Here is a 9,928-nt window from a genome sequence, read left to right on the forward strand (position 1 = left end):
GCCTGTTCCCCAAGCTCGCTGATAGGCACCGCTGAGACTCATGCCAGCCAAGCTGAAGGGCGCCTCAGGGACACCCCAGGACTGTGCCCCACACACATGAGGAAACCGTGCTCTTTGGAGATCTGCGGAACGGTCAGACTGGGAGACACCTGTGTGCCACTCTGAGACAGCACCAGCTTCGGGAACCTCCCTGGACACAAACTCGCAGTCTAACATGCCCCCTGATGACCACCCTCACGGCAGCCCACTGGGGAGCCCACCTCAGCAGCAGCAGATGGAGCCTGCCTTGCCCCGAGGCCCTTGACATAACTCTAGTGTCTGTTTTCAGGCTTCCATCCCAAGACGCCTGGCCCCCAAACTCCCCAGGTGAACGACGCCTATGGGAAAACCCAAAAATCTAACTGCCATGTGGGGGGAAACTGTGTCCTTTGAAGCTCTACAGTGCCCTCAGAGAGGAAGAAACCTGCACGCCCTTCTGGAAAGACCCCCACCATCAGCGGACCCCTGGCCAGCAACCCTGATCCCGCTGCACTGCAGGACGCATTTCCTGGACTCGACCCCCAGGGGAGCCTGCTGCTGCCCCTCAGAACAGTTCGTTACTTGAACTGCAGCCCCTGGAGGATTTTACCAGTTGCCAAGCACATTCAAAGACGGGCTTAAGAAAAACGTACAGTGGCAACAGGTCTCTGGGGAGAAGGACGATGGACGACCGTGTAGCTGGACGGCTGGGGATGCCCGGCTCGCTCCGGGCAGAAAGCCGCCCCTTCACCGAAGCCGGGCAGCCGGGAACACCCTGCACACCCAGGGCGAACGCTGCCTGCTTCAGGGAGGCCGAGTACCCGGGAACGCCCGGTCAGCTCAGAGTGGAACAAAAACCGCCTGCTTCCCTTTTCCGTTCTCGCTCCTTTCTCTTCCCAGAAGTGCCTGTTGTTAGTTGGGTGAGTCCTTTGAATGTGCTTCTTTAACTTTTAATAAAGTTTATCTTTATCCTCCTCCTTGCTTGTCTGCAAGACGGGATTACGTGTGACCTTCCTCAGTCCTACTGTTGACTATTGTTTCTCTCCAGTAGAAGGGAGACTGGACTTGTTCCTGGCAGCAGTCCTTTCCGACTGTGGTCCCCTACTCCCAGTCTCTTGCAGCTGACTTGTGTGTGCCTAGTTCTTCTCCCATCGCCGACTGGAAGCGGCAGGAGCCTGCACCAGAGCCGGAGGATCGGTCCTGCCGTTCCCCAAGGCCATAACTCTAACCCTGAGTTGCATGTCCAGGCTTCCTTACACACAGGCCTGTCCCGCAAGCCCTCCGGGTAGGGAACCCTGGAATCACAGCGCAGGAGTCCACCTGCCAACAAGCAGGAAACCAGTCCGTTCGGAGCTGCGCAGAACCCTCAGAGCCGAAGAAACCAGTGTGCCCCATGAGGACTCCCCCATATTCTACAAACCCCTGGAGCCTGAGGCGTCACCTGACCCTCGTCCTCAACGCGGCTCCTCGGGGAACCCACCTCCAGACCAGCAGTTCCGGCCAGCCACGCCGCTAGCTCACCTCTCCTCAGGGACCCCTGTCAGCTCTAGGCAGACCTGGAACTCCCCTGCCTGACGCAAACCTCTGGGATCCCCTCTCCTTCTTCTCCACGAACACCGGCCCGAGGCGTTCATGAGAAAGGGGGAAGGCGACCTCCTGACTGCTGCACACCTCCTAGCCTCTTCTGCCCGAGCTCTCTCCACGCACCATTGTACCTGGGCCAACTGGAAGGAACATATCCATAGAACGTGACATGCTCTGAGACCTAAATCTTTCCAGGCCGCTTTCTGAGGTCTCCTCATGCAAACAAAACCAAATGTATCCTACCACATTGAGTTTGAAAAGGATCATCGACGGAACAAGAGATCAAAACCACTCCATGTTTACCTGACTCTTCATGAAGTAGAACATGGTCTTCTTTCCTTGTCTTCCATCCCAGTTTCTTTCCAAGCAGTGTTCATTACTTGGCTTCCGGGATAAGATTTCATGATTTCTCACCTGCATAGAACAACCAGAGTTCGTCACAGCAACGACACTCCCTGCCTGCCACCCAGGAGGTAACCGTGCCATGGGAGGCTATGCAGAACCCTAGGAATGGAACAACCCGCATGCCTCCCTGAGGACACCCCCAAACTCAATGCCACCCTCCCCAATCACAAACTCACAGCCTGGCGTGCTTCCTGACCCTGTGTTGGACTCAGCTCCCAGGGTTCTCGCCTCAGCACCGGCAGATGGAGCCTGGATACCCCTAAGCCCTAACCCAAACCCTAGTTTGTGTTTCCAGGCTTCTGTGCCCAGAGAACGGGCCAACGAGCCCTCCAGATTGGGAACCCCTGAGCCACACCTAAGGACTCCGCCAGCCACCCGGGAGAAAATCCTTCCAGGTGGAGCTGCCCAGAACCCTCGGACCATGAGAGACCCACATGCATTCCTGAGGCCACCCTCACCGCTGACGGCCCACATGACAACAAATCCCAAAGTCTGACGTGCCGCTGGAACCCAGTCTTGACTCGGCCCGACAGGGAACCTGCCTCAGCAGCGGCAGGTTGGGTCGGCCGTGCCCCTAGGCCTTAACACTACGTTCGCTTTTCTGGCTTCCATCCACAGAGAAATGGACCCCCAAGCCCTGCAGATTGGGGACACCTGAGCCACACCCCAGGACTCTGGCTGCCATCCAGGAGGAAACCGTAGATCTGAGCTCAGAACCGTAGATCAAAACCTTCAGAGCAAGAGAAACCGGCATGCCCCTAGAATGCCAGTGACCAACGACCATAAAGCTGGATTCTGCTGCAGTGCTGGACAGATGCCCTCCACTCGGCCCTGGGTGGACCCCTCCTCAGCGCAGGAAGATCAGGGCTGTAATTCCCCGAGGCCCTCACTCTAACCATACTTTGTCTTTTCAGACTTCCATTCTGAGGTGTCCACAGATAAAGGACCCCTGAGTGACATTCCAGACTCTGCCAGCCACGGGGTAGGAAATCATGCTGTTTGGACCTGCGCTGAACCCACAGAGGGGGAGAAAACTGCATGCCCCCTAAAGCCAACCCCAGCATCGGTGGCCCCCGTCCACTGAGCCCGATTCTGCTGAAGCGCCGAACACGTGCCCTCATTTCGGCCCTGAGAGGGGCCCCCCTCGGCGCCAGCAGATAAGGCCTGCCATGCCCCTAGGCCCTAACCCTAAACCTAGGTGGGGTATACAGGCTTTCATGCCCAGAGGGCTGGCTCCCGAGCCCACCACACTTGGAATGCCTGAGACTCCTGCCGCTAATCCACCGGCCCCCTAGGGCAAAATGGTGACCTTGGGAGGTGCAGAGAGACCTCCAAGCAGCAAAAACCTGCAACCCCGCTGAGACCACCCCCAGCGTCATCACCCAGTGGACCCAAACCCTGACTCTGACCCACCCTGAGGCCCGCCCTCCACTCGACAAACAGTGGAACCTGCATCAGCACTGAGAGATTGGGCCTGCCATGCCCCTAGACCCTAACACTAACCCTAGTTTAGGTTTTCAGGCTTCTGTCCCGAGAGGCCTGGCCACGCTAAGCCCCCCTGATTAAGGACCCATGAGTGACAGCCCATGACTCCACCCACCACACAGGAGGAAAACTGGAGCTGTGCCAAACCCTCAGAGGGGAGAAACCTGCATGCACTGCTAAAGCCGCCCCCACCATCGGTGCCCCCCACCCCGGCCATAGAGCCGGATTCCGCTGCACCAGGAGATGCATGTCCTCAAATCAGCCCTGAGGGGAGCCCATCTCAGCGACGGCAGATCGGGCCTAACATGCCCCTAGGTCCCAACCCTAACCCTAATTTGTGTTTTCAGGCTTCTATCCCAAGAAGCCTTGCCCCCAAGCCCCCCTGATTAAGGACCCCTGAGTGACAACCTGACTCCGCTGGACACAGGGAGGAAACCCTCAGAGTGGGAGAAACCTGCGTGCCCCCATAAAGCCACCCCTACCATCCGCGGCTCCCCCCCCACCACCGGTCACGAAGCCGGACTCTGCTGTGCCACAGGATGCCTGTCCTCAACTAAGCCCTGAGGCGAGACCGAGTGAGTGACAGCAGATCAGTTATGCCATGCCCCCAGGCCCTAACTTGAACACTGCTTTGGGTGGACAACCTTCATTATGAGGGGCCATCAAGCCCCATGGATAAAGGATCACTGAACTACCCCCCAAGACTCCACCTGCCATGCGGTAGGAACCCGTGCTGTATGGAGCTGCAATAAACCCTTAGTGGGGGAGAAAACTGCGTGTTCCCCTAAAGCCATTCCCACCGGCTGTGTACCTCCTGGCCATAAAGCCGGATTCTGCCGTGCCACCGGACTCACGCCCTCAACTCGGCCCTAAGGGAAGCCTGCCTCGGCACCATCAGATCAGGCCTGCCGTGCCCCTGTGACCTAACCCTAACAGTAGTTTGGGTTTTCAGTCTTCCAGCCAAAGAGGCCTGTCCCTCGACCCCCCAGATTAAGGACCCCTGAGCAACACCCCAGACTCAACCTACCACGTGGGAGGAAACGTTGCAGTTTGGAGCTCACGGAACCCTCAGAATGGGAGAAAACTGGATGCTGCCCTCAAGCCACCCGCACCGTTGGCCGCACACCTGGCCATAAAGCCGGAGTCTGCTGTAGCGCAGGACAAACTCCCGAAGCTCAGCCCTAAGGGGACCCTGCCTCAGGACCAGCAGATCGGACCTCTAATGCCTCTGGGCCCTAACCCTAACCTGAGTTTCGGTTCTTCCCATCTGAAGAGGCCTAGCCCCCAAACACATGGATTAAGGATGCATGAGTGACATCCCGTGACTCCACCTGCCACACGGAAGGAAACCTTGTGGTTTGGAGCTCGCCGATCCCTCAGAGTGGGAGAAAACGGCATGCCCCCCTAAAGACACCCCCACCATCTGCGGCCCACCTGGCCATAGAGCCGTATTCTTCTGAGCTGCCAAATGCATGCCCTCCACTCAGCCATGAGGAGCCCCCATCAGCACCATCAGATAGGGCCTGCCAAGCCCCTAGGACCTAATGCAAAGGCTTTCGTTTCAAGAGGCCAGTCCCTCAAAGCCCCTGGATGAAGGACCCCTGAGGGACACCCCAGGACACCGCCCACCAAGCAGGAGGAAACCTTGCCAATTGGAGCTCGCTGAACCCTCAGAGTGGGAGAAATCACATACCCCCCCTTAAGCCACCCCCACCATCAGCGGCCGACCTGGACATAAAGCCGGATTCTACCATGGCCTTGGACGAACGCCCTCGACTCAGCCCTGACCGGACCTGCCACAGCACCAGCAGATCAAGCTTCTAATGGCCTTGGGCCCTAACCCTAACCATAGTTTGGGTTTTCAGGCTTCCATTCTGACATGCCTGGCTTCCAAACCCCTGAATAAGGACCCCTGATCAACACTCCAGGACTCCAACAGCCAGGCGGTAGGAATCTGTGCCGTTTGGAGCTTCGCCAAACCATCGGAGGCTGAGAAACATACACGCCATAAAGCCAGATTCCCCGCACCACCAGATGCATATCTCAACTCAGACCTGAGGGGAGCCCATCTCAGTGCCGGCAGATCAGGCCTAACGTGCCCCTAGGCCCTAACCCTAACCCCAGTTTGGGTTTTCAGGACCAAGAAGCATGGTCCCTAAGCCTCCCAGATGAAGGACCCATGAGGGACAACCTTGACTCCGCCCATCACATGGGAGGAAACCTTGGGGTTTAGAGCTGCACCAAACCCTCAGAGGGGGAGAAACATGCACGCACCGCTAAAGCCACCCCCACCATCGGCAGCCCCCCTGGCCATAAAGCCGGACTCTGACACGCGACCAGACGCACGGCGTCCACTCAGCCCTGAGGGGGGCGCGCCTCAGCGCCAGCAGATCCGTTGTGCCATGTACTGGGCTCTAACCCTAACCCGAGTATGGGTTTACAGGCTTCCATTCTGAGGGGCCTGGCCACCAGGACCCACGAATGAAGAAACCCTGAGCCATACACGAGGACTTCCCCCACCACAAGGTAGGAACCCGTGCCTTTTGGAGCTGCACCAAACCCTGAGTGAGGGAGAAAACTGTATACCCCCTTAGCAACCCCCACCATGGTCAGCATTCCTGGGCATAAAGCCAGTTTCTGCTGCGCCGTCAGATGAATTCTCTCAATTCAGCCGTGAGAGGAGCCTGCCTCAGTGCCGTCCTCTTGAGCCTGTCGTGCCCCTAGGCCCTAACGCTGACCGTAGTTTCTATTTTCAGGTTTCCATTCTGAGGGGCCTGGCTCCCACGCCCCCAGATAAGGGACCCTGAGGGACACTCCAGGACTTTACCAGCCACGCGATAGGAAAGTGTGCCATTTGGAGCTGTGCCAAACCCTCAGAGGGGCACAAACCTGCACAAACCCTAAAGCCACCCCAAACATCAGTGGCCCCCCTGCCGTAATGCCATAATCTTCCATGGTGCTGGACGCATTCGCTCAAGTCAGCCCTGAGGGGAGCCCCCCCTCAGCGCCATCAGATTGGGCCTACCATGCCCCCAGGCCCTAAGCCTGACCACAGGTGGGGGGTACAGGCTTCCCTGCCCAGAGGGATGGCTCCCAAGCCCACCAGACTGTGGACACCTGAAATGTATGCAGGCACTCCGCTGGCCACCTAGGATGTGAGGGTGCGATTTGGAGCTATGCAGAATCCTCTGAGTGGAAGGCCACCCTCAGCATCTGTGCCCCCTGGACCCAAACCCAGACACGGATGTGTCGCCTGACATTCACCCTCATCTCGGCCCACCGGGGAGAATACCTCAGCACAGGCAGATTGGGCCTGCCATGCCCCTAGGCCTTAACCTTAACCCTAGTTTGAGTTTTCAGGCTTCCATCCCAAGAGACCTGGTCCCAAGGCCCCCGGATGAAGGACACTTGAGTGACAACCCATGACTCCATCAATCACAATGGAGAAAACCTTGTGGTTTGGAGCTGTGCCTAACCCTCAGAGGGGGAGAAACTGCATGCCCCCTGAAAGCCACCCCCACCATCTTCAGCAGCTGGCCATAAAGCCAGATTGCCACGCCACTGGATGCATATCCTCAACTCATCCCCGAGGGTAGCCTGCCTCAGTGGAAGCAGATCAGTTGGGCCATGTTCCTAGACCCTAACCCTTACTCTAGTTTGGGTTTTCAAGCTTGCATGCCAAGGGGACGTGCCACCAAATCCTGAGGATTAAGGACCGCTGAGCTATACTCAGGACTCTGCCCACCACGTGGTAGGAACCCGTGCCGTTTGGAACTGCCCCGAACCCTTATCAGGGAAGAAACCTGCATGGCCCCCTAAAGACACTTTTACCAGGGGTGTCCCCCCTGGCTGGAACCCGGATTCTGCCAAGCCACCGGATGCGTGCTGTCAACTCAGCCCTGAGGTGAGCCCGCCTCAGCACCATCAGATCAGACCGGCCATGCCCCTAGGCCCTAAACCTAACCAAAGTTTGGGTTTACAGGCTTCCATCCCAAAAGGCCTTGCCCCCAAGCCGCCCAGATTAAGGACCCCTGAGAAACAACCCATGACTCTGCCTGCTACACGAGAGGACACCTTGCAGTTTGGAGCTGCCCTGAGCCCTCAGAGGGAGAGAAATCTGCATACCCCCCGAAAGCCACCCCCGCCATTGCTGGCACACCTGGCCAAATCCCGGATCCTGCCGTCACAGCCCTGAGGGAGCCCGCCTCCGCGCCGGCAGATCAGTCGTGCAAGTCCCCTAGGCCCTAACCCTCACCCTAGTATGGGTTTTCGGGCTTCCATTCTGAGGGGCCTGACTCCAAAGCTCCCCAAATAAAGGACCCCTGAGCAACATTTTAAGACTCCACTGGTAATGCAGGATGAAACAGCGTGTTTGGAGCTACACCAAACCCTCAGAGGGTGAGAAGACTCCATGCCCCCATAAAGCCACCCCAAACTTCAGGGGCCCCCAGGCCATAAAGCCAGATTCTGCCATGCCGCTGGACAAATGCCCTCAAATCGGGCTGGAGGGGAGCCCACCTCAGCTCCGGTAGATCGAGCCTGTAACTCGCCTAGACCCTAACCCTACCCCTAGTTTGGATTTTCAGGCTTCCATTCCGAGGGCCCTGGCTCCCAAGAGTCCCAGATCAAGGACCCCTGAGAAACACTCCAAGACTAGCCACACACTAGGAACCCATGGTGTTTGGGGCTGCGCCAAATCCTTAGCCGAGGAGAAACCTGCCTTCCCCCCTAAAGCCACTCCGCCATCAGAGTCCCTGCTGGCCATAGAGCCGGATTCTGCCGAGCCGCTGCACGCATGCCCTCTACTCAGCCCCGAGGGGAGCCTGCCTCAGTGCCTGCAGATCGGGCCTGCCCTACCCCCAGACCCTAACCCTAATTTGGGTTTTCAAGCTTCCATTCTGAGAGGTCAGGCTCCCAAGCCCCCCAGATGAAGGACCCCTGAGTAAAATTCCAGGACTCCACCAGCCACGTGGTAGGAAACAATGCTGTTGGGAGCTGCGTCAAACCCTCAGAAGGGGAGAAACTGGCTTCCACCCTAAAGCCACCCCAACCAACAACAACCCTCTGGCCATAAAGCTGGATTCTGCGGCGGTGCTGGACAAATGCCCTCAACTCAGCCCTGAGGGGAGCCCGTCTCAGCACTGGCAGATGAGACCTGCCATGGCCCTACACCCTGGCCCTAACCCTAGGTAGGGTGTTCAGGCTTCTGTGATGAGGGCTGGCTCCCAAGCATGCCAGACTGGGGATGCCTGAGACTCCCACCAACACCGCGCCGGCCTCCTAGGGTGAAATGGTGCCATTTGGAGCTGCCCAAAAACCTCAGAGTGGGAAAAACGGGCATGTCCCCCAAGGCCACCCCCAGGATCTGCACGTGCCCTGGAACCAAAGCCAAGCCCTTCCACCTGACACCCGCCCTCAATTGGGGATGAATTAGGATGAATCCTAATCCTAACCCTAGTTTGGATTTTCAGGCTTCCATCTCAAGAGGCCAACATGGCGAGAAAGCCCTCTATGAATCAGGCGCACGCAAGGTCCATGTCTCCTGCTATTCAGCCCCCTTGGATGCCTGCACCGGCACTGGTGGATCGATCCTGCCATGTTCCTAGGCCCTGACCCTAACCCTTGGTGGGGTTTCATGCTTCTGTCCCCAGAGGCATGTCCCTCGAGTCCTCCAGATTGGGGACCTCTGAACCATACCGCATGACTCTGCCTGCCATGCCGTGCCCTGCTGAGCTGCAGAAAACCCTCAGAGCTGGGGAAAGCTGCATGCCCACCCTGAGATCATCCCCCACATTTGGCACCACGCTGTGCTTCAAACTCGGAAGCTGACGCCCGGCAAGAATCCCTCCTTCGATTCTGTCCCTGGAAAGCTACATTGTGCGTGGGTCCTCGGTGGAATGGCTTGCCGCCGGCCCACTTTCCTGGATGACCACGACACACACCTAGCGAGAAAGTGCTCTACACCGCGGGCGCCAGCAAGGCCTGAATCGTCACCCAACGCTGGGCGATTCTCACAAGCTTTCTACTTTCTGCCAAAATAGATAAAGATTTAGACAGAAAGCCATGAGCATTGGCCAGAAAACACACTGAACTCGCTTCCTGTGGCACGGATCCACGGGGCCGCTAACTGGACCTAGCCCCGGGAACAGAGTGGTCAAGGATGGAATCCGGTGAGAAATCCCTCTAAGAACCATGCGCGGGCGAAGCCAAGGACACCTACTACTCAGCCGCCTGGGATGCCCACCCTAGCGATGGAATTTCTGGCCTGCCATGCCCCTAGGCCCTGGCCCAAACCCTCAGTTGGGTTTTCAGGCTTCGGTCCCTAGGGGTCTGGCCTCGAGACCTACAGATTGGAAACCTCTGAGCCACACTGCATGATTCCACTTGCCACCAAGGAGAAAATGGTGCTGCTCGAAGCTACGCAAAACCCTCAAAG

Source organism: Neovison vison, chromosome 11, assembly GCF_020171115.1.
Source record: "Neovison vison isolate M4711 chromosome 11, ASM_NN_V1, whole genome shotgun sequence".
NCBI lineage: Eukaryota > Metazoa > Chordata > Mammalia > Carnivora > Mustelidae > Neogale > Neogale vison.